The sequence below is a fragment of the Lepidochelys olivacea genome (genome assembly GCF_965140295.1).
Source record: "Lepidochelys olivacea isolate rLepOli2 genome assembly, chromosome: 2".
NCBI classification, from domain to species: Eukaryota; Metazoa; Chordata; order Testudines; family Cheloniidae; genus Lepidochelys; species Lepidochelys olivacea.
This window is the reverse complement of record NC_140412.1, coordinates 143,288,594-143,314,306: the sequence shown is the minus strand read 5'-3', so window position 1 is coordinate 143,314,306 and position 25,713 is coordinate 143,288,594. Positions and strand designations below refer to the sequence as shown.

The window sequence follows — 25,713 nt, the reverse complement described above, 5'->3', positions numbered from 1 at the left end:
CATCCAGATAGCACTGAACTCCATGTGGATTCTTCAGAATCAATGACATCATTTTTGAAAGGCACTTGGGGCAGATGCGAGACATATGGAACACGTTTAAAACGAAATAGTCCCTCATGTGTAATAAATGCTGTGAGGTCTCTGCTATCTTCATGCAACATAACCTGGTGGTATGCACTCTGCAAATCAAGAGTAGAAAACATCTTGGCTCCACGGAATTCTGCAAATACTACTTCTATGTGAGGAAGAGGATGGTGTCAATCAAAATAGCTTTATTTGGCTCCCTTAAGTCCACACAAAGGCGAATTCCTCCACCCTTCTTCTGCGTCACTACTATAAGTGAAACCCATTCCGAGGAGTCGCTCTCTTCAATAATGTCCTTTTGAACAAGTCTTCTAAGTTCCTCTAAAACAGCGTCCCTGACTGAAAATGGTAAGTGCTGTAACTTCTGTTGTACAGGCATCACATTATTCCGCATTTTACCTTTATGCAGAAACCCATAAGCATAGCCGAGTTTCTCCTCAACCTGGTGTTGGGTCCCACCTGAAACTGGTGTGTGTACCACAAGAGTGCTTTGCTGAGGAAGATCAATTCATCCATTAACTACCCTGAGATTTAAAGCAGCCAATAAATCTCTGCCAAGGATAGGAGTGCTTTTGTGGACAATGTAGAACTCTGCAGTTACACAGCAACCACCAAAAGTAACAATTACTGGCAGGCAGCCATGTACTGGAATATGGTTTTACAAATAGCACACCAAGTGAAGTTTGGGTTCAGTAAGAGGCACATCTTTAAAGTAATTCAGATAGATGGAATCAAGTAGTATAGATACTGCTGAGCCAGTGTCCAACATTAGCTGAATAGAGTGTGGTTTGCCTGAGGGTATGGCCAAAACATTTACAGTGCACTTTCTCTCTTCTGGAATATGTGCAGTAGTGATTTTGTCCATGCTCAGCACAGTGACATCTGGTATTGTAACTGCATGCACCTGTTGATTGAACTGGCTACTAAGACATACTTTAGCAAAATGTCCAATCTTTTTGCAATGATTGCACTGAGCTACTTTTGCCAGACATCCTGTGTAGCTTGCAAGGTGTTGTGGGGATCCACAGTGAAAGCATGCTTTTACTGTATTTTGAATTTGCTGATTCAGTGATTTTTCATTAGTTTTCCTCTTGCAGTTGTGTGTCTGCAGTTGTAGTGAACTTTTCTGCAAAGAAGTCACAGCCTGGATTGTGCCTCCTGTATCCATACTCATTATTTTGGCTTCAGCTGTAGCTGACTCAATCTGAGTAGCAATGATTATTGCTTTTTCTAGTGTAAGTTGTGGTTCTAGAAGTAAGCGTTCTCTTACATGAAGCATGGTTGTTTTCTCAATGAGCTGGTCTCTAATCATCTCATCTGCCATATTCCCAAAGTCACAAGTTACAGACTCCTCAGGGAAGCAATACACTGCATTATAGTTTCCCCTGTTTTCTGCTCACGCTGGCGAAGTCTGTAGCGATTAGCTACTACATTCACTTTTGGCACAAAAAAGTTCTTTAATGCAGTGAGTCCAGTCTCATATTTATCATTTGCCAGGGGAAAAGTGTAAAATATGCGCTGCCCTTCTACTCCAAGGCAGTGGAGTAGCAGAGCAAGCTTTCTTATTTCAGAAATCTCTGTAGCACTGATTGCAAGCAGATAAGTCTCAAATATATGGATCCAGGTAGTAAAAGGAATTGGAGGCTCACCTGGGCTTTGCAGAAAGGGTGCAGGTGGATTCAGAGGCACAAGATCCATCCTTGTCGCCAAAATGTTGTATCAACCGGGCAAGGTACTAACAAGTTTCAACAGGACTTTATTTTCAAAGTGGAAACGTCTTTACCAAGCTGCTGCTGCACCCTCTGTAGCTCTCCCTCAGCCTCTTCAACTCCACCCCCTTCCTTCCTGTTTCCTGTCCTTTCAGACTCCCAACAGCCAGTGCTCCCAATTCTAATAATTACAAGCAACATCTAAACACCTCACAGCTCAAAGAGATGCTCTGCCTGTGATCACTTTGAGTGAAACACTACTTTTAAGAGCACTTCCACAGATAAACTTGGAAATTTTTAACAGAATAACACTTGCACATCTCCCATTTATGTCACACTGTCAATGAATTAACATGCCACCAGTAAAAAACAATATACAGGGAAAATGGCTGATATGTAAGCACGTTTCAGAAATTAAAGCGTTTTGATCCTCTCAAAGCAAAAGGAAAACCTCTCATCAAGAACCTTGGGTCCTGTTCTAAGTCTTTTGTACGTAAAGTTTCCATATATTTTTACTCAAAAATGTATAAACTCACATAATATTACACTTATTCCCACATTTTTGCTACTCAAACAAATCCCCGCTCATAAAAAGTACCCAAGGTAGATGAATAATAAGTGGGCCTTAGAACAAGATAGCCCTTTACTACACAAATTACTAGGTATTATAAATGGAGTCACTATGGGTAGGTAGCATAGTCCTAGTAATTTGACAACACAACTGAGAGCCAGGAAATCCATCTTTTTAATCCTGGGGTCTGCCAATCATTTGCTCCATGATCTTGAGCAAGTAAACACTATCATAGTTTGTCTACTTTTCTGTTTAGAAGACTGGGCCTTACCACATTAATATGCCTATCACTTAGAAACTGTGAATGCTGCAAACAATGCCTCTGCAAGCCTGGAGGATTGACAAGATGAGCATAGAAATAGATGTCTATAAACAAGGAATGAATACAAAGTCTGAGGTAAAAGAATGCACATGCTCACCCCAATAAACATATTTTTATATATATTATACACAAAATACTCCAGTAAAAATAGGATTATTACAATTGCAACATCAAGCAAGAAAAAGTTAGGAAATGCCAGAATTAAGGTTGACTTTTTTTCTGTTCTTAAAATAGGAGTGATATTTATAGGTGAATGTACATACATGTTACATAGATACAGATAAGCAATAAGGAAAATCAGTGGCTAATCTGTTGCTCAGTCTGGCTTCTATGAAACAGTGAATCCTAAGATGTGGTTTGAGGTCATGCAGGCAGAGAAAGAATATTTGAGAGCAGTCAGTCTACTACACTTCTATATGGATATTCTACTCACTCCATTTACGAAGAAGTTCTGTGGTTTAGAAAGAAATCCCACAGTTACAGCCTCATCAGCAAAGGCTTCAACCAACGTATCCTATCACAATGATGAAACAGCAGACCAGAGGTGAAAGTAAGCCAGTCTGGTCCGGTATGGCATACCGGCAAGAGCCAGTATGCCATCCTGGACCGGACCAGCTTCCCCAGGCTGGTGATTTAAAGGGCCCAGGGCTCCCTGCTGCGGCCGGAGCCCCAGGCCCTTTAAATCGCCTCCCGAGCCCCACTGCCGGAGCCCTGGGGTAGTGGCGGCAGAGTTCCGGCAGTGATTTAAAGGGCCAAGGGCTCTGGCTGCTGCAGGGATCCCTGGGCCCTTTAAAGCACTGCCTGAGCCCGCTGCCGGAGCCCGGGGGTAGCGGCGGCAGGGCTACGGCTGTGATTTAAAGGGCCTGGAGCTCCGCCACGGTAGCAGCGGCCAGAGCCCCGAGCCCTTTAAGTTGCCCCAGGGTTCCCAGCCGCCTGCTTCATGCTCTAATAAATTTGTTAGTCTCTAAGATGCCACAAGTATTCCTGTTCTTTTTGCGGATACAGACTAACATGGCTGCTACTCTGAAACCTGAATACTATGAGCTGTAATTACAAGTGCATCTGTTACTATTATTTGTTTATCACCAATGATGTACTTAGCACTTTATAAAACAAAAAACATTATTGCATCAAAAAATGCACAGACTAAAAGATGGACATACAGGAGACAACGGACATTGGGATATTGAGGATAATATAGTCCTGTTTAAAGAGGACTATGTTATGTGAACTAGGAGTCTTTAGTTCACGCCTGCAGCATTCATCTGAGGGAGTTACAGTGCAGCACTTTGGTGTGCACTGCTATTCCCATCCACTTAGTCTGAGCTCATTGGCAGTGTAGACATAGACATAGGCTACAACTGATGCAAACAAGGCAAGCGCATTCTCCCTCCCAACACCTGCAAGCTAAGCTGGTTCTTCCACTGAGCAGACAATATGGCCTCTGGCTACAAGGAAGTGTAGCTCAGTAGCTTGAGTGGCAGCAGGGTTTAGTAGATTAATTACATAGATGAAAGCAGGGATTCTAGTTCTCATTCCGGCTCTGATACTGATTCCGTTTTTTATCTATCTATTTATGTACTGTATTTCCCCATCACTGTATTGTCTGAGAAACTGAGGGCCTGAATTTCAGAAGAGTTGAGAATATGGCACTCCTACTGACTTCAGTTAGAGTCCTGGACAATCAGCACTTCTGAAAATCAGACTTGAATCTCTCTGCCTCAGTATCCCTATCAGTAAAATGGGAAGAATACTTATCTACCTACTCCACATTAGGCTGAGACAACCGCTTAATTAGTATTTGTAATGTGCTACTTATTCAACTACAATAATTCACCAAAATGTACACAACATTCTCCAGTGACTGGGGACGTAGGAGCCTCCAGTCCTCCATCTGATTTGGAAATTGTAAATTGAGACACATTTCTGAATATGGCAAGTATGCATAGATTCCAGCACCAGCAACAGCACAATGCTCTTTGTGCATCAGGAGGTTAGTGATGACATAAAAAGTAATTCCTTGTCCTTTTTACATAAAACTAGTGAATTACAACTGGGGATTCCCCAGAGAATAATTTTGTTGATCTTTCCAAAATCCTAGATCTGTCACTGTGTATAGCATGGTGATGACAGAACAGGAGTCACTGATGTTTGATAGGAAGGAAGTGAAATAATTGTATTGCAGTTCCACCCAGAAATGCTAAGGCTGGCTCTGTATTTATTTATCCACAGAACAGGTACTGCACAGGCATTAGCAAGTGAGATGACCCCTTGTCTCACCAACATGCCTCAGCTTTGCCCTGAGAGACCAAAGTCCAGATTTTAAAAAAAATAAGCACCTAAAATAAGGTTCCTACATAAGTGGATTAATTTTCAAAAGATCTGAGCCTCCCAGCAGTCTTGACTTAAGTTGCCTGAACAGCTCTTAGCCCTTATGATCATTCAGTATCAGCCCCTCAAATGAAACCATCAACAAGGGTGCAAATAAGTTTCAAACACGGTGGTGTTTTTCTTGACGGTGACACTTGATCATTAGGAAGTGACCTGAAACCAGCAATAAATTTCACATGATCCACATCTTTTCAAAACCACTGGCCATCCAACAGAGAAAACAGAAATGATAAAACTAATAAAGACTTAACACTGACAAGAGTACACATTAAGAATCAAAAGAAATAACTGAAACAGCTTTACTAAATCTTGCATCATCAGCTGTTTTAAAAAGTAGATATCAGTACAGAACAACAGGAAAAAGGATACATGAGTGTCCTCTCTCTAGAGGAAAACACTCTGGTAGGGTAAAATTTTGCTGTTTTAAAGAGTCATATGTTTAATTTCCATAGTTTATTAAATCTCTCTGCATATGACCACAGGCCAGATGATTTTTTTTTTTAAATCTGACTTTTGATTTTACCTGTGTATTGATCTGGCTGCATGTAAGTATTAATGGATAGAAATTAAACATTTTAAAATAATAAATTATGAACTACTCTAAAAAGTGTAAAAAATTGTAGTTTATTTCAGCAGTCATATCTACTGAATTTATGACAAAAATATGTTTTACTCCTTTACATTCCTGTTGTCCTTGCAGAACTGGAACAGCAGAAAGAGAGTGAAATGGAATACTGGACTAGATGATCTCCTGAGGTCCCTTCCAACCCTGATATTCTATGATTCTATGATATTACACTTTGTGCATCAGCAACAGAATTGGCTGCTAAGTTTCATTTACATGTGTGCAAATTCAGGCAACATTTGCCCTGCACAACCTTGTTTACGGGTGATAAGAAGAAAAGACCCTAGTTTGGCTCTCAGAACCCAGACTGAATGCGCAGGGCTGCCATTTGTAAACGGAGCACTTGTGACAAAAACAATATAAGCCTGGAACCCCATATTACCATTTTTTCAGTCACTTTTCAGAGGTGACCTGCACTTAAATATGTAAATCTTTCTTTTCACTGTTGATCCAGTATTATAACAGATACATACTTTTTAAACCAGTCTTTTTGTATAAGACTCCCACGCTGCTATCATCATTTGTCTTTATTTAATTAGGATCATTGCCATCTAGGCTTAGAAATGGCAACTATAAATTAAACACATTGTACCAAACTTCCCCCAGTTGCCCTCACTCATTGCCATTGAAGACAACGGTACTGCATTGTTCTAACTGGAGTAAGAATTTGGCTCTTTATTTTAAAATATATTTTATATTTCATTTACATAAGAAGTGCTTCTTAACTGTTAGTCTGCTCAAGTGAGTGAAACAGCTAATTTCAAAGCTAACAGCTTTCAGCCACACAAAACATGTATGGATCTGGTCTCAAATGAAAATACTGCTGTATACTCTTTCTAACCCAGTACTGACTTAGAGATCCACAGTCCTCAAATGGGGGTTTGAACTCGTGGTATTTAGGTAGAAAAGATAAATAAATAGTTTCTTTCCCTTTTGAAGGTGAGGTTTTTGGTTAGGAACATAGACCAAACAGTGTACCAACAGTGTACCTTCTTTCTTCTGTCCTCCCCCATGCTGGACACAGGTGGTAGATGTGCTAAAGTAATGAGCCTGCACCTATTCCTCTCTGGGTTGGCCATTTGCCCTTTTGCTTATGTGGGTCTGGAAACTCGTGACACAAAACCCAATTACACACAGAGGAGTTTTGTAACCATTTATATCAAAGAATGTTATGCAAAGGGGTGGGACACATCAATGGGCCAGAACGGGTCTGGGAAACTGAAGGGACTTCAACAGCAACAATGAAACAACTGCACAATCCCTTCCTCCACCTAGTAGGTGCCACAAACCTTCACCCCACACCTGCTGCTTCTCATCCTACCCATGGTACACACTAGTGAGATGTGCTAGGCTGGGGAGGTAGCTGCTCCTCTGGTGGCTGCTCAATTTGGGCTTCCAGCCTGGCAGGGTATGTTGCTTCTCGGCCTTCTCCACCCCTTGGACACACACAAGTCTGAGCCTAAAGTGCTCTCCACTCACCCTATCTAGCCATGTTCATCACAGTCCTTTCCACAGGCTCATGCACTCCTCACCCAGGGCGACACAGGCCTTCCTCCTCCGACACACAGCTCCCGCACACACATACAACACACTACAACAAGCAAGATGGTGCCCTCCCTCCAGCTCCTCCCAATTTTCCTGGAATCCTCCAGATTCTTGAGACTCCACCACTTGGCTACTCGCACGAAGGTGCGACCTGCTGGCTTATTACAACAGTTTGTATAAGGTTATTTTAATTGTAATGAATGTGGTGCCAAAATGGGCCAAACCCCATTCATCATGACAGAAATATCTTTGAATGCAGCACAGAATCTCAAATTACATTATTGTTGAAGAGGTTTTTAAACAACATTCCTGCCAACAGAATGAGCTCTTACAGTCCTCTTCAGTAGGAGACACTTGTGAATATGAATAAGGATTGCAGAGACAGACTTCTCAGTCCAAATGGCCACACATCTAATCAGAGATATGGTTACAAAGTTTACCTATATTATAGTTTTTCAGACGCTGGCATTCAATAATTTATTGGGGGGGGGGGGTGAGATAAAAAAAAACAAACAAAAAATCCAACAGCTATGGAGTATATAAATACAAGTTTTTTGACCTAGCTAACATAATGGTGCATTCCTATATATTAGCTAAACAAGCATGAACCTCCCCAAAATGTTGATTTGGTAAACAAAACATGACGGTGTACTTTGTGTAATGAATCTTTTAGTCACTAAAAGACATAAGGAAAGTGTAGTGAAGTGGTGATCAGGGGATTTATGGGATTACTCAGAGTATTATGGGCTGGTGCCAGGCTCCTCCTCTCCCTTTCTTCATGTTTAGTTAGTAATTGTTTTTCCCCACTCTATATATAGTTGAATAAAGCAGCCCATTCCCAGCCTGCTGTGCTGTAAGTAAAGAGTGTTTCTTCTGCAGTGAGGATCCCTTTACAAAACTGGTGATGAGAGCATAAAAATGGGAATTTATGGGAAAATTGAGCAATTTAATGCAGAAAATGAGGATTGGCAGCCGTGTATTGAGAGATTGGGCCACTATTTGCTTACAAAAGCGATTATAGTTACAGACAAACAATGCAATTTTCCTCTGTGTCTATGGCAGTAAAACCCACTCCCTCTTAAGGAGTTTGTTACAACCACAGAAATCAGGAGATAAATGTTTAGAAGATCTGTAAAAGATCTTAACAGAGGGCTTCAGAACAAACACAAACGACATTATTGTAGAATATTTCCAGTTTCATCCTAGAATGAGGAGGTCAAGTGACACTGTAGCTGTGTATATGACAGAGCTAAACAGACTAACAGAATATTGCTCATTCAGAAGTGGCTTAGAGGATATACTGCAGGACAGATTTGTTTGTGGTATTTCTAATGAGAGAATTCAAAGACAGTTGCTAGTGTAGGGGAATTTAATCTGGCCTAAAGCAGTAAAATTAGCAACAGTAATGCAAACAGCACTGAAAAACCTACAAGATTTGCACTTAGAATGCTGGGCAAATCAAACTGACTCAACAAATAAAATGCAAAAGGGTTTTGCAAGAGACTCAGGGCAGGTCTGTAGTAGAAACTTGCATAGCACTTCTGGTGAAGACACTGTAAGCCAACGGGAGAGAGGTCTCCCGTTCGCCTAATAACTCCACCTCTCTGAGAGGTGGTAGCTATGTTGATGGGAGAAGCTCTCCGCCAACTTAGCGCTGTCCACATGGGGGGTGAAGGTCGGTATAACTGTTGCTCAGGGGAGTGGACTTTGCAAACTCCTGACTGACATAGTTCTACTGAAGTAAATGTGTAGTGTAGACATGGCCTCAGATGCCTTAGGGAAGTTTCAGCTGTGGAGGATCTCATTTTACATCAGTTTGTAAATGTAAAATGGCCCTGAGTCATAAATGACTGAACACTTAGCCAGAAAATGCAAAGGTGACTATCCAACAGCACCTCCAGCCCAGAGAGGTAGACCCCCAAAAGACACAGTGGATGAGGTACACATTATGTACTGTCTAAAAAGGAAGAAAGCAGGAGACCTTACAACAAACTAATGGTAGAATTAAACAAGCATCATACAAATGGAAATTGATACAGGGATTTCATCGATAGTGATGAGATCATTGTTCACTCTCCTGTGCCTATTAAAGGGGCAGCTTTGTATATTTGCAATTCTTTGTTTTTAAAGATGTATATGATTTTTATTTTAATGACTTAAAGATTTTTACTTATGTTTATACTGATGGCCAAATTATCCCTGTTTGAAGAAAGGCAGATTTTGTATTGAACAAGCATTGTAGAAGTTACTCGGGGAAATCCGGCGGTTGAATCTATTGCATAGCGATAGATGGAAGTGGCATGGGAGGTGTTGTTCAATTTCGGTATCCAGGAGGTAGTTGAACCTTTCAGTACTGAGGAGGTGATGTGTCTCCTTTTCCCTTCTCACCTTTTCCAAAAGGGCAGAGAAGAGGCAGGCTTTAAATATGAGGCAGGAACGCTCTGACCTCTCTTTCCTCACTTCAGTAACCTTTGAAGCATTTACATGCCCCATTTTACAATGCCCCACTATCTGCCACTCCATCCATTGCTAGTGAAGCACTGTAATCATTCCTCAGAAAAAGCTAACCTAATAGTTGAACACAGACATTTACAGCCATCAGAACCTCTAAAAAAACGTAATTCCAATGCTAGTGATTGGGGGTGTGTGTAATCAATAGGTAAGAATAATGAGAGAGTGAAGTTTCATGCTTAGATATTATATATACAATAGTGTTGCCAACTTTTATCACAAAACTTGCAATATTTGGTGTTTTCCTGAAAGCCAGCATTCCTGGAGCCAAGTTATCACATGGGTATTCCAGCTTTCATTTCAACAAAAAAATAAGTTTCTATCCTTAGTGATTGCAGAGAAAAGCTTGAAAATTAGATTTGAGTTCACCCTAACAGTTCAAAAACCAGAAGACAAATAAAAAGAATGAGACTAGACTCTGAGGCCCAGATCCTCAAAGATATTTAGGCATTTAACTCCCACTGAAATCAGTGAGAATTAGGCAAATAACTTCCTTTGAGGACCTGAGCCTGAGTGCCTAAGTCACTGTCATAGTTCTCAGGCTGCTGATGGGCATCTCCTATTGGACAGGCACTGAAAAGTTCTTAGGGTGCTCCCATCTGTCTGAGTCCCTATGACACAAATTGGTTTAGATAGCTTTTTGGGGTTGATGGGAATGGGGCTCTTGGCTCCCACTCCCCTAGTCCCTTTTATCTGTTTGCAGATTCTCTAACCCCAAAAGAGGTAGAGGCATCAATTGCCTAATCTGCTTACCTTGGAGCATGTTGGACCTATCTTAACCAGCCAGTGTACCAGGATTGTTGTGTCCTTGTAATTACATGGAGGAGGAGGGGACTGGTAAATGACCTTCCTGAGGGCAGTGCCCCTGACAGCTTCCAGGAGTCTCCTGTAGGTGCAGTATCTGGTCTCTCGCAGAGCAGCCGAGCAACTGCTGGAAATTTCTTATTTTTAAGCCCTTACTCTACCCTTGAAACGACTGTCAGAGCCGGAGGGTCTTCATCACTGTTCTTCATACATCTCGTCACAGTCATTTTTCAAAAGTGTTACAATTTATCTTCTATATTACACACACATATGATATAATATAGTATAATTTAGTTCTTTTTCATTTTCCAAAGAAGACAAGTTGAGCTAAGAAAGGTAGAACCAGTTAAAGGAAAGAACTGGATCTCAGAAAGGAAATAAATGCTACATCGAAGAAGTACATCGGGCCATAAACCAAAGTCATAAACACACAATGTTGTGATGCATAAGTAATCTCTAGGAGCTTGAAACTTTTGTTAAATTTTGCAAAAATGTTCATCAGTTCTGACTGAAGATAAGCTATCTCTCAAAGACAAAAATACCTATCATATGCAACAAAATACCATATTTAGGGCCCTATGAAATCCACATTAATGAGAACATGGATGGAATTGCAGAATCAAAACAATAACACGGAATCCACGCTCTCCCTGGCACTAGGATTCCAGCAGCAGGTGGGCAGGGCGAGCTGCACAGCTGAGCTATGTGTAGCCTCTGCAGGTAAGAGTCCACCCAGCGCAGGGAGAGTGATGAAGGGAGCTAGGGCCACAAGGGAGTTCAGGGCCAGCCTCTGGAATTTAAGAGACCATGCAGCACAGGAAGGAGGGCCAGCATCTGGAATTTAAGGGCAGATTCTGAGAACTCAGTTCCTTGCTATGTCAGTTTCATGTCGGGAGTTGCGGCTCCCAGGCAGATTCCAGCCATGCAACAAAACATTGATCAGTACAGCAAACCACCACCTCTCACTCATCCCTCACCAGAACTGTGTGAACAATGGCTGGTGTTTCTGTGCAGCACGCAGAATGAACCCATCCCAGATCCACTGGATCTTTGCTCTTACTGGAAGGTTATGAAGGGATGAGTGCCTAAAGCAGCAGAGCTTGCCCTACCTTGCATCTTCTTCCCTGTCAGCTCTGTAGACACAGAGAGAAGCTTTAGTAAATATAAAAATCTACTTTCAGATGAGGGTGAATCACTTTCTGAGGAAAACACTACAAGGCTAGCCATAATGTACCACAATGGAGATGTCTGCCAGAAATGGCAAAAATAATGACATTTAAGTTTGTCAATTTGTAATGCTACTCATCAATAAACCAATGATTTGATAGTTTAAAATTATTTAATCAAATTTGAAATGAATTGAAGCATTCCTTCAGACTATAGGAAGCTTGAAAATACAGAGCTTAATTTAAAATGGCAACAAGGACTGCTGCAAGGATGGATTATTTTGTTTAGTGCGTTATTTTTATTTTTTAAATTATTCAAATATGAATGCAGTTAAATTGACACTGTAAGAGGCTCTTACTTCTGTGGATTTCTTGTGTTACTGTTCAGTAATGTCATTTTGATCATATTACTGAGTGCTACTTTAAAAAGTGATTTTAAATGTGTTACTTTTACCATGCATTTTTGTTTAAATTGTAGGATTTTTTTAAATCAGTTTTTCCCATTGCAATCCAAGTCTGATAATTTTAATGCATTAATAGTAAGACTACTTAATTGTTGCCAATGTATCAAACAATTTTGATTAAAAAAACATAAAAATGGAATTATTTTTTTTAAATGGGGAAAAAAAACCTAAAAATAACAAATCCTAAAATCCACAATAATAAAATAGATTTCATACGGCCCTATATATTCCTATATCGGTTAATTTACCGTTTTGAAATAAATATTTGGTATTTTTGTACTGCAAAATACCAGTTGGGCTATTGCTGTTAAATTATCTGTAGCACGCTTAATTAAGGGACAACTCTTGACAAGTAGACTGAGGAGACCTGGATAATATTCCAAATTATGCTGCTGATTTGTAGTGTGATCTTGAGCATTTCTCTTACCTTGTTGTACCTCTGGACAATAACATTCACACAACTTTAAGTACTCTAAAATCTACAGATACAAAGCACTATTGGTTCATGTTGTTGTTATTAAGTTAGAAGACTAGAATGTGACATTAAAATACCACCTGGATGACAACCCTAGGTATATGTGTTTTGAAATGCCTGGTGAAGACCAGTGCTGACAGCCCAAAAGTGAATAGCATTTATTATTTGAATTGTGTTACTGCCCAAAGGTCCCAATTAGGACTGGGACCCATTGTGCTGGCACTATACAAACATAGGAAGACACAGTCCCGGCCCTGAGAAGCTTAAAATCAAATACATGCGTACAAATGAGTGATAGAATGTCAGAACTGAAGCTTTCAGATACAGTGGAATCTGCTTAATGTGAACTTGGATATAGTTAAACTCCAGTTATAATTACCGTAAATAGAATCAAGTTCCAAATTGTTTCAATGCACTGCAATGCGTAAACCACAATTCAAATTAGAGTGAATCTCTGTTAAAATAATAATATAGTGAAATTTTTCCAAGAAAATTGACTTCACAGTGACAATATCTCAGTCAGAGTCCAGACTTCTGGAAAACAAGACCGAACATTTTCATGCAGGTACTGCAGATTACAAATAATAATGAAGGGACTAACTCTGAAAATTGCAGCTGCTGATAAAGCTCATTGTCTAGCAATGCAGAAAGCATCACAACAACTACTGCCTCCAGTATGCACTGCTGGGGGAAAAATGATATATTGTCTGGCAGAATCTTAGAGGATAATCTGAACAAGGAAAAAAACAGAGTATATATAGCTTGAGGTTATGAAGAAAGCGTCTGCTCATATGCAGTAGACTCCCATAATTGTACGGCTGAGGTAATAATGCACAAACAAAAAGCCTTTAAAAATGTTCAGTGTTTAACATCTGAACCAGTTTTCATGTGAGTCAGTTTGTTCCACAAGCTGGCTTATCCACTTTGTTAGTTTAAATGCTGCAAAAATATTTAAAACAATGGAGTGTATGCACTTCATTTAAAAGATAGAAGGCCAAATTCATCACTGGTGTAGCTTCACTGGCTTGAGTGGACTTACACCAGAGATGCATTTGGTCCAGGATCCAATTTTGGAAGGGGAGGGGATTAATCTTGCTTTTTGAGAATGCACCAGTGAGCCTTTAAATATTTTATAGTAATCTTTCCCTAAACATGCTGGAACCCTTTTTGATGGCAAAATAAAGAACATGTAACTTTACAACACATAATGCCTTCAAATAAAAATTCAGGATGAAAAGTGACTGTGAAATCCTCAACAAACATCACATTCAGCACAACCTCTCCACATCTGAGAGGACAGTGATAAAGTCCCTGAAATCCAACCAACAGATAGTGATCAAACCAGCAGACAAAGGGCAACTATTGTGGTCCTCAACTATGATGACCAGGTCAACGAGCCCATCCAAAGAACTTTTCAACACCATCTACTATAATGAACTCAAAGAAGGCCCCACACCAAAGTTCGCCCCAGAATTAAAGGATAATATAAAATGCTTTCCCAAACAATTCCAAGGGAAACTCTACAACCTTATTCCCCACAAACCCACCCGTGGGACTTCTACATGCTTCTCAAGATACACAGACAAGAGAACCAAGGCAGACCCATCATTTCTGGCCACAGCACTCTAACTGAAGGAATATCGGGATTCACAGAAACCATTCTCAAACTACTCACCACACAAAGGGCCAGATTCCTCCAGGACAAATATGACTTCTTCCAAAACTCTGCAACATTAACATCGTGCCTCAGAACACCGTCCTTGCCACATGTATGTCATCACCCTATACACCAAAATCCCACAACATGATGACATCGCTGCCTGCCTCAGATATCTTAAAGACAAAGGACAACACTCAGATATTGACTCCAAACGCATTGCCAAACTCATCTATTTCATCCTCACCTATAACACTTTTACATTCAACAACAAACATGTTATCCAAACCATGGGAACAGCCATAAGTACTAGGAAGGCTCCTCAACATGTCAACATCTTTATTGGCCACCTTGAGGAAGAATTTCTGAACAAATGCACCATGAAACCATCAATGATATTTTCAGCCCCTGGACAGATGACCTAATCTCCACATAGATTTCCATCACAACTTCAGCAATCATCACCTATCCATAAAGCTCTCCAGAAGACTCTCACACCAGCATCAACTTCCTGGATACCACCATCAGTTTCTACAATCAAACTCTGCAGACAATTGTATACAAGAAACCCACTGATCACCATACTTTCCTTCACAGATCCAGTAACCACCCCAAACATACCAAAAAATCTGTTATCTACAGCCAGGCACTCAGATACCACAGAATATGATCTGGGAAAAGACTGGGATACACACTTTAACCCACTTTAAACTGCCTTCACCAAACAAGAAGTAGATTACATCTTGGAATGGGCAACCCATATACCCCAAGAGGACCTGACTCAATACGGGGAAGAAAAAAACAATTCCAACTGCATACCCCTAGTTGTCACCTACCACACAACACTGGAATCCTACAGGGTATCTTTAAACAATTAAAACCCATGCTGTATGGTGACCACATCCTGATAGAAATCTTTCCCAGCCACCCTCTTCTGGTCTTCCTTGCTGAGCTCATCGTCAGAAGCAAGCTCCCCACAGACCACAATCTACCAACTCAAAGCAGCATCAGACCTTGCCACAACAACAGACACAAAACCTGCAGACATGTCTACTGCTATGATGTTCAATCTCCTCCCTCCCCACACAATACACCTTTCAAGATCCATGATGCAACACTAAGCATCCCTCTATAAGAAATTATGGATACTCATTGATATTAGGCTTTCCAGTCTGTTACTGAACAAAGGGAGAGACAGGCTCTCCCTCCAACAGGAGAGAAGACAGCGATTTACCTATCTCTTAACAGGAGTTTTGACATCTAAGTTGGGGAAAGTTTGAGTTTTTGGCACCCAGGTAGATATGCAGCAATTTATGCCACCATGTAATCGCATTATAACTGAGGTCCTCTTTATAATGGACATGTTATCTTGTGTTTCTGTTGGTATTAGTTCTCATTACCCTTGACAATTCATTCAACAAAGCTCATGATATAAATGGCAACTCACAACTGAGTAGTACAATCAATTCTATTTAAACCTAATTGCAGTAAATTGCCCAACAGAAAGCATGTCTTATTGGGAATGGGAATGCCTTTAAATACATTAGAGACATGAACTGAAAGAAAAAAAAAAGAAAGTACTGAAACTGCAGATTTGGTTTACTAAGGCAGGATGGGAAGAGACATGTCTTTTGCTCAAGCACTTCTGGAATTCTGGTATTTCTAAAAGCTCACAGTAATTATGTAGGAAGGAAAGAAATGTCTGTGACTCAGCAGATCTAATCCACAAGGCAATAAGCTCTCCAGAACCACCAGAAGTAGAAAAAATGGCTGAGGGAATCAAGTTGTAGAGGAGAGTGATAGAAATGTCTATCAACACTATGGAAATCCTAACTAAATATTATGGAGAATATTACCTTAAGAAAATATAGATAAACTACTGAAAAAAATCACTCTGCTCTTAGAACTTAGTACTTTAAGAGAGGAAGATGAATTTGGTATTACTTGACAGGGAGAAAACAAATGTGCTTATCCCAAAGCACAGCATTATTACAACTAAATCTGACTGTCTGTGCCATGCAGAAACTGGCTCTGGCCGTCCCCTCAGGTTCCAGAAAAGTGCACAAGCTGCAAGAATGCACACAGAAATGGACAATTATCCACTTGCTGTGAATTTCCCACTCCTTTCCTCTTTGTACATTTTAATATGTCCGACTGGACAATGGTTCTCAAGTTTTTTACCCTCACGACCCACTTCTATCAAAACAAATGAGCTTGTCACCCACCTTGCAATGCGCTAGAGGCAACATTCATATATACCAACTATTCATGAAATGCTGGAAAAGATACAGGAGCAGATTAAATTATTCCAAAGACAAAAACTATGTTAAAATGGAGGTGATGAAATCTGATGATGATGGAATCTCCCGTTGCTTTAATGGATGAGTGTTCAGCTAGTATTGACGTCAGTTCTGGGTTTATTCATTTTTGTGGCTTCTCACAGTCATCAGCAAACAGGAGCTCTCTTAACAGCCGTTCAGTTACCTTAGTGTGGCCCCTGAGTTGCTGTAGATTGAATAGACCCCCCCATCCAATCTAAACCAGAAGCATACACACCTATCAAAGTCCTGGAATGGGAACAAGTGCATGGATTAAAAGCCAACAGCAAAGAAGACTTGTACCATTACGCATCCTTGTTTGGTGCTATTGGTGACAGGGAAGGCTTCTGGTGAATCACCACATTCCATCATCCTGGCCATCATGCCATTGTGAAATGAGCAGATGACAGCAATCATCTTCTCTGGGCAGCCAAATGTATGAGTTGCCATAGGCATTCGTGATTCACTGTGCCAAAAGCCTTGATCAGGTCAACAAAAACCATGTATAGGTCCTTGCTCTGTTCATAAGCTTTCTCTTGTATTTGTCAGACTGCAAAAATCAGGTCCACGGTGCCACGGCCAGTATGAAACCCACACTGTGACTCTGAATACACTGAGTCCACTAGGTGAGAAACGAGCCTGTTGATGACAACCCATGAAAGGAGTTTTCCTGCTGTAGACAGTAATAATATTCCACAATGATTGTCCCAGCTAGATATGCTTCCCTTCCTTTTGTATAGATGAACTATGAAAGCATCCTTATATTCCTGGGGCATGGTATCCTGTTTCCATATAGTCTTGGAAAGGCAGGTGAGTCTCCTGGCCAGGTGGACACCTCCACATTTGTATGCTTCAGGTGGAATGCCATCAGGCCTGGAGACTTGCCCATGGACAGCTGCTTGATGGCCTTAGTAACCTTATCTAAAAAAAGGTCCACACACAGCTCCTACAGGATAGGACACTGAAGTAGCAAGTCAATGGCTTTGTCAGACATAGTGACAGTTCAGGAGACTATCAAAGTGCTCTGTCCAATGAGAAAGAATATCGCCTTTGTCTGTGCGCAGCCAGTTACTATCTGCTGTGAGGACAAGGTCTGTACCACTGGATTTTGTGCCATAATCAGCATGGAGACCTTCATAGAAGCCTTCATGTCATGCTTTTCAGAGGCTTCCTGCAGTTCTGAAGCCTTCTGCCCACGCCAGTGGTACTTCATTAGCCTTAATTGGGTTTGTAGTATATGTTTAGCCTGATGGTACCTGTCCTTCATTGCTGATTTCTTGTCCAAGATGTACGACTTGTGCATGGTCGCCAGTAGCAGATCTATGCCAGGATCATTCTCATGGAACCAGTTTTGGTGTTTCCACCTTACAAAGCCAAGAATTGTGGATGCCATATTATATGTGACATCTCTGAGCTTCTGACAAGTTGCCTCAATGTCTGAGGAGTTCTCTGGGGGCACCTCAGCTAATGCAGTCTCCAGTGTCTGTTCCATCTTTGCTTGTTTCCTGTGGTCTTTTTCCATGACCACCACATTGATCTGCTTTAGTGGTCTGAGGCATCTTCTGGAGCGCTTTGGTGAGAAGTGTAGCAAAAGCATTTGAAACCTCTCAAAGTGAGGTTGACATGTACATTCTTAAAGAGTCTAGACTGTACAATTACAAGGTCCAGCATGTGTCACTGTTCTGACCTGGGATGCATTCATGTTGTCTTATATTTGTTGTCCTGTTGAAAGACTGTGTTGGTAATAGTGAGACTGAACTCGATACACTTTGCAGAGTAGTAGTTGTCTATTGGTTTGACCTTCCAATGCCATGAAGGCCTAACATCCTGCTCCAGATGTCAGAGTCAGCTCTAAGGACAATGAGTTTGTCCTGAAGTGGAACATCTCTGATGACCCTGATGATATCTTCATGCAACACCCCCTTGACCTCATCTGTATGAGTCACTGTCAGCATGTAGGCACCGATAATGGTGGCGTACTCTGGAAAAGTTTATCCGGAGAACCATACGTTGGGCATCGACTCCCTTGGAGAATGAGTCAAGTTTGCAGGCAATATCAGACCTTATGGCAACTCCTACCCCCGACTTTCTTGGCTCGTCCTTGGCCTTGCCAACCCAGGAGTAGGTGTAGCCTGCTCCCTCCTTCTTAAAGTGGGACTCATCAGTAAGTCTAGTTTCACTGTGAGCGTGATGTTTACGTTATATCTCTTCAGTGTTTTGGCAATAATGGTTGTTCTTTATTCCAGTCTTTGGTCATTGTCAAGAAGAGTTCTGACACTCCATGATCCAAATGTCAGTCTGTGAATCTGTTTTATTTCAACTGCTCATTTGGATGATCAGCCAGGAGCGGTAGCCTGACAGGCACGGAATGGGGAAGCTGTGTTCAGGGTTCCTTTCCAGTCCCCTTTTCCTGGGCTGAGGACAGCAGCACTATGCCTAAAAAGGTCTGCTCTGTCACCTCAGGAGCATACAAGGTCCATATCTTCCCTGGTCTGTGGAGAATGACCATCACCCTAAGGCTGAAGGGTTGTGACTAAGGCCTGCCAGCAGCATCCTCTGCCTGTCCCTGTCGCCACAGGACTCTGGTAAACTGATTGGGTTAAATGTGTTAAATGAGTTGAATGAGGCTGAACAACCTGCACTATGAATGGATTTAAGTGAGAGAGGTTTGTGCAGAGCCTTTCTCACCCTCTCACCGAAGCAGCTGTTGCTGCGCTGATGCACCGCAGCTAACATGGGTGCAGGATTTGTATTCACAGTTGTCCTTCTCCTAGATGAGTTGCCAATCAGAGCTAACAAGCTTCATCTGTCCCTGGGTGAAGTGATTGGCCAATGACTGTGTATACTGTGAAGGTTGCCCTTATATGCCATCACAAGGCATCTGCTTCATCACCATCCTCTCCATTGATACTAATATGTTCTTCCACATTGTCTGCCAATGAATACTTCACTGTGACCCTGGTAGGGAAGTTTAGGGGTTACTCATACTTACCCAAGGTGTGACCCCAAGACTAGCGGAGGGCAGGAACATCTCACTCTTCCTGTACAGAGCTGTCAGGTCTATCCACTGGAGGTAAGGTTGCACATTCATGACAGTAATTTAGTGTAAAAATTGTTACAAGGATGTTGTAATTGTCACCAAAACAAGCTCTATGAACTTAATTATGGTGAAACTTAACAGAAATTCAAACATGTCAAGACATGGAATTGCACAATTATGGCACCTAAACAACCTTAAATCTGCCTTTTGCTGATGCCATGCAATAACAATATAGTTATGACTGATGTAAATTAGTACTTGTAGTCCCAGATTAGATTAAAATGATTTTTAAAGGCACATTAAAAAAATGTTCTCCTCGTGGCGATATTACACGTAAAATGGAGACCTCATGGTCATGGCCCTCTTTTGGCTAACATTAGTCAATTTTGATGCACAACTGACATACTATATATCTGCCAGCTGAGGAGATGATAAAACCCATTGTGTTCTGAAATGGAAAACAAAGTATAGGGATATATTTCCCAACTCCCTAAGAGCTTTCCCTCATAAAAGTTTTATTCCACTGTCAAAAATTTCATCACCTATGAAGGCAGACAGTAGGGAGGTCATCATCCATTCTAAAACAATAGATATTACCAGAAACATCTTACTGCTGGTACCATAGTTGTGGGGTTAGCTGCACCTCTGTGCTTCTCTGGTCTGAGTTCTCCCGCTCAGGTGTCAGGTCTCATTCCTTTACCTATCATGGGGCAGAATCCCGCAATTCTCCTTCTTAGTCTAGGCCTTGGGCTACTGTACCCTATGTATCACTTGTGTTTATCCAGCAGGTCCGACTGGGTTTGGCACCTGTAGTTCTTCCCTGTGGTGAATTTAGACAGTCTTCTTAAAATCAGAGTACTGTTTAATTTTGACATTAGGAACAAAACATTTAGAGAAGAAGGATTTTAAAAAAAAAACAGTTTACATGCACATCTAGCTAACCTAATGCCCTGCCATCCTGACTTGGTGGCCTAGACAATATGCCAGGAGGTTTTGGGTGTCAGTCTGTTCCCCTGAACAGCTCCCCAACAACTTCCTCCTCTTTGGAAAGGCTGTCTTTTTAACCCAGCCACCATTCTTTTGTTCTTGTCAGTTCCCAGGGTTTTTCCTCTTTTGGACCAGAACAATCTAGTAAAATCAGCATGAGATCGACCCAGAAACTCTCCCATTATCCTGTAACAACCCCCAAGTATTTACTGGGAAGAGACTTATCTTAAGCCATTGTTTCCTTCCTGCTTTTTCCTCATAGTCCACTGTTAAACAAAACCAATATATTTATACAATAACCATCCCAATAACCAGGTCAGCACACAGTATTCATAAATGGTTAAAGAAAAGATCCAAATCCATCACATCTACCACAAGTGAACATTGTGTTATCTACATGGCCCAAAAAAAATCTGGCACTGATACTGCATTACTTGTAAACCCAAACTACATTGATTTCAAATGGAAATTTTTGGGGGCCCAAAGAAAGAAATTTATTTAGTTTGACCATGCAAATACAGCACAGTCTAAGCAGCTTACACTGACTCACCTCTCTGCTGGAGATTTTGAGTCAGAAAAGCACACTGTGCTCTTAAAAGCAACTCAGCCAGAGCTGGTAAAAAAAAAGTATTCAAAAAAGTTTTGATGAAAAATGTCAGTTTTTCAAAAACAAAGATTTATATGTAAACTATTTGGCTTTTTTCAAAATTTTGCAATTCTTGTTTTAAAAAAACAAAAGTTGAAAAACCTAAAATATTCATTCAGTTTTCCAAAAACCACAATTTTTCAGGTTTTTTATCTCCTCCCATTCTCTTCTGTTCCCCCCCCCCATTTTTCAGTGGCAAAATAAAAATAGAAAACAATCTACAAATCTCTGCTATCACATGTTTCTAATCAAAATGAAGCCAGATCCAGATGGAAACACCAAACTGAACTAAAAGTCTCACTTTTCCCTTCTATTTTCTATTATGTTATATATATGACATAGCAATATAAAGAATTATTAATCAGATGATTACTGAGAGGTGCATCCTGTTTATGGTATTAGCTATATCACATACAAAGGACAAGTTGTTTGTCATCCCAGATATAGAATCATAGAAATGTAGGTCTGGAAGTGACCTCAAAAGGTAATCTAGACCAGCCCCAGTGCTGAGGCAGGACCAAATAAGTCTAGACTTCCTAGACAGGTGTCTTTCCAACCTGTTCTTAAAAACCTCCAATGATGGGGATTCCATTAGCCTTCCTTGGTAATCTATTCCAGAGCTTAATTATTCTTATAGTTAGAGAGTTTTTCCTAATATCTAAATGTCCCTTGCTTCACATTAAACCTATTACTTCTTGTCCTGCCTTCAGTGGACAGGGAGAACAATTGATCACCATCCTTTTTATAATAACCTTTTACATATTAAAAGACCTTTATTATGTCCCCCTGCAGCCTTCTTTTTTCTAAACTAAACATGCCCAGTTCTTTCAACTTCTCCTCATAGATCATGTTTTCTAAACTCAGCACTTTTTTTGCTCTCTGTGATGTGATGTCCACCTCATACAGATGTAGAAGGGATTAACTATGTGCTACCCCAGAGTGGTAGGGATTAACCAGGTGCTACCCCAGAGTGGAGCAGTGGAGGTCAGTCCAAGCAGTCAGTCCGGGCCCAGCGGGCTCCCTTAAAAGGAGCTGCAGGGCCAGAGACAGCCAGTGGCTTCTTGGGTTCGGGGAGGACTCTATCTCTGAGGGGCTGAGAGAGAACTGTAAGTTTCTTGGACAGGGCAGCTGCTGGCAGGGACCAGTGGAGCAAGAAGGAACTCCCCTGGCTGGCTGCTGAGACTGGACAGCTGAAGGCCCTGAGGTGAGGGAAAAGAAGGTGCTGGGGTCATGGGAAGTGGCCCAGGGAATTGTAGCTGCACATAGAGAAAGTAAAGAGGTGCAGCAGGAAGCTGCTACCTACAGGATCCCTAGGTTGGGACCCAGAGTAGTGGGCAGGCTCGGGTCCCCCACACTCACAACTGGGGAAGTGGCTGGACTATGGACAGTGATACCCACCCTGGGAAATGGGAAACACAGATGGTGACACGGCTGGAAGGCCAAGTCACCATGAGAATGCTGTGGGTCCTAGAGTGATGCAGGTCTGCAGACAGAGATTACAACAGTAGGGGCACCATTGGGAAGAGGGCACATCCACTGGCAGAGTTAATCCCCAGGACAGCCAGCAGGAGGTGCCACGATGGTGAGTGGACTCTGTCACACCCTCCTCTGGACTCTCTCCAATTTATTCACATCTTCCTTAAAATTTAGTGCCCAAAACTGGACACAGCGCTCCAGCTGAGGCCTCACCAGTGACCAGTAGAACAGGACACTTACCTCCCATGTCTTACATATAACATTTCTGTTAATACACCCCAGAATTATATTAACCATTTCCACAACTGCAGCATGCTGTTGACTGATGTTCAATTTGTGATCCATTATAACATTCCCCTGATCCTTTTCTGCAGTACTACTGCCTAGCCAGTTATTTCCTGTTTTGTATTTCTGCGTTCGATTTTTCCATCCTTTGAAGTTGTGATTATTGTATTATTGATTTCTGACCAATTTTCCAATTTAATAAGATCATTTTGAATTATAATGTTGTCCTCCAAAGCGCTCACAATCCCTCCCAGCTAGGTGTCATCCACAAATTTTCTAAGCATACTTTTCACTCCATTATCCAAGTTGTTAATCAAAACACTGAATCATACTGGACCTAGGAGAGACCCAAGGGACAGTACTTGATATGTCCTCCCCATTTGACAGTGCACTATTGGTAAGTACTCTCTAATCAGGGTCTTTCAATCAGTTAGGCATATACTTTATAGTAATTTCATCTAGGCCATATTTCCCTAGTTTGCTTATAAGAATGTCCTATGGTGCTGTGGTTATTACAAAGTGAACACAGAACTTGTAATTATTATACTGAAGCACATTTTCCCTCCCATGATTTTGTCCTTTCTTATTGCCCTTCCCCATACCCTGAAATCCCCCAAGGGAAGCTGACTCAGGCTCAGTGATTCTTGGGTGACATCCTCAGATTTAGAGAGCTGCACACCATCTGCATTTCCAGGTGGTCAACCCCTTATAAGAATCTGTGGGACTAGACACTGGGTCTGTGGAGCTTGGGACCACTGATTTCTCGCATCATCACCAGGAGGCCATTCAGAGAGCTACATCCACGAAGAAATACTGCCCAAAGGGTCCAGAACTATAGCACCCGGAGGCCTTCTGATTTAACCCTGGAGGCTGCCCCAGGAAGTTCTCTGGGCAGCTGTACAAACTTCTGGCTTGCTGTGACTCCAGATCTCACCTTGCTTTCTGATCTCCAGTCTACGACCCTAGCCTGACTCTGGTGCTGATTCTTTCCTCCTAATTCCAGCCTGGTTACCTCTGGTCTCTGACCCTGGCTCTTGCCTATTGATCCTGGCTGTAGTGATTACTGTGATTCTTGCCTGCTGACTACACCCATGTGGCTGTCCTTGACCTGTGGACACCAGCTCAGCTGTGACGGCTAACCCAGACTGCCTATGCCCTGGTCCCTTACATCCCTGAACCTCCATCCCAGATGCAACAATTCAGATGAAATTGTGAGTTAAATCTCTGCCAATGTGGGTTTTCTGCAGAACAGTGTTGGACTTTGCCTTTTATTATATTTAATATCTGGGACATATGGGGAGAGGAGTTGAGGAGGAAGGTAAGAAGTTGAGGCAGCCATGTTGGTTGTGGGCAGAGGGCTGGGCAGTTCTGAGAGTAGTGGCCAATCAGAGCAGAGGGATTTGTCTGAGTACTCTGTTTTCTGATAAATTGAGCACACAGTGAATATTCAAATATTTGTTCTCCAAGTGGCTGATAGCAACCTTCAAGCTTGTCTCTCTCAACAACAGAAGTTGGTTCAATCAAAGATATTACCACACCCACCTTGTCTCTCTAATATCCTGGGACCAGTGTGGCTACAACAACACTGCATGCAGCAACCTTCAAGTCAGTCAGAATGCAAGAGTTTGCACAATAAAGAAATACCATAATTTGTGGGTCAGTACCTAACTACGACCATTGCACTCTGAGTGGCTGAATGTTTCACTTCAGTATAATATTCATTCGGTTTCAGGTGGAAGGCAGGGGGGAGATAAATGATGCACAGGTTCCTTCTCTTTTCACATAGTGTAAGCTAGGTTACTTGTCATACCCTTTGTGTTGTGTGGGTGAAAAATCTATCTGACTTTTGGCCAGGAAGCCTTGTGCATCTTACAAACATGAAAGCAATCTCAGCATGCGTAGGCAGGAGTTTGTAAAGGCAATGTAGGAGGGAAAAAATCTTGATTCATGGGCTATATTGAATACACCAATAAAGCACAAATATTGGGGAAACTGAAAGAAACAAAAAACAGTGTTGAAATGGAAGACACAAAGCAAGAGGGAGAGTGACTGGTTATTATGCTTGGAACGCAAGTGTCTTGTTCTTGTTTATTGCTTTCTTCATGTGCCTCAAATTGGATTGGGAAGGATGGACACTGCTATTCATCACTTACCGACAATTTCCCAGTTCATGCCTCATTTCAAATATTGTAGAGCAGCTGTAAATAAGAAAAGTGGCATGAAATTCCAAAGACAGCTGGTTGCTTCAAAGATTCAATGAATAAACCACGCTTTTATTTATTATTATGATTTCTTCATAGAGATATAATCTCTGGGATTAAGTTGATCTGATACCTTCTTGGGTGCAGGTATTTAAAGCAGCCACACCGTCATTCAAGATTTATCAATATTAACAAAAGCTATAAAAGTAAGTGAAAGCAAAAGAGGAAAATCAGGCTCAACATGAGTTTTTCTCTATGGATCCGATAGCCTATCAGATGACACCTTTAGAGGTATGAAATTCCTCCCTTTTGCCAGCAGCAGTTGGCTGTAGATGGCAAAGTGACAAGTCCCTTTTGCAGACATGTCATATCTGTCCAGTGAGGGGTAGGTTGCCAATAAAAGTAACCTCCTGCCTCTCCCCCAAAAAATCATTTT

The 25,713-nt window shown here is 41.4% G+C and overlaps 1 protein-coding gene across 5 annotated transcripts in view; it reads right to left on the bottom strand.

Annotated features, from left to right (window-relative positions):
- SEMA5A (semaphorin 5A) overlaps positions 1-25,713 on the bottom strand; it is a 659,545-nt gene that overhangs the window by 499,093 nt on the left and 134,739 nt on the right. Inside the window, exon 1 of one of the 5 annotated variants that reach the window (XM_084619688.1) lies at positions 25,230-25,275. The exons of the other annotated variants lie outside the window; for them this stretch is intronic. The gene's annotated coding sequence lies outside the window, so the exon portion shown is untranslated. Of the gene's footprint in view, positions 1-25,229; positions 25,276-25,713 lie in introns of those variants that run through there. 5 annotated transcript variants of the gene reach the window in all.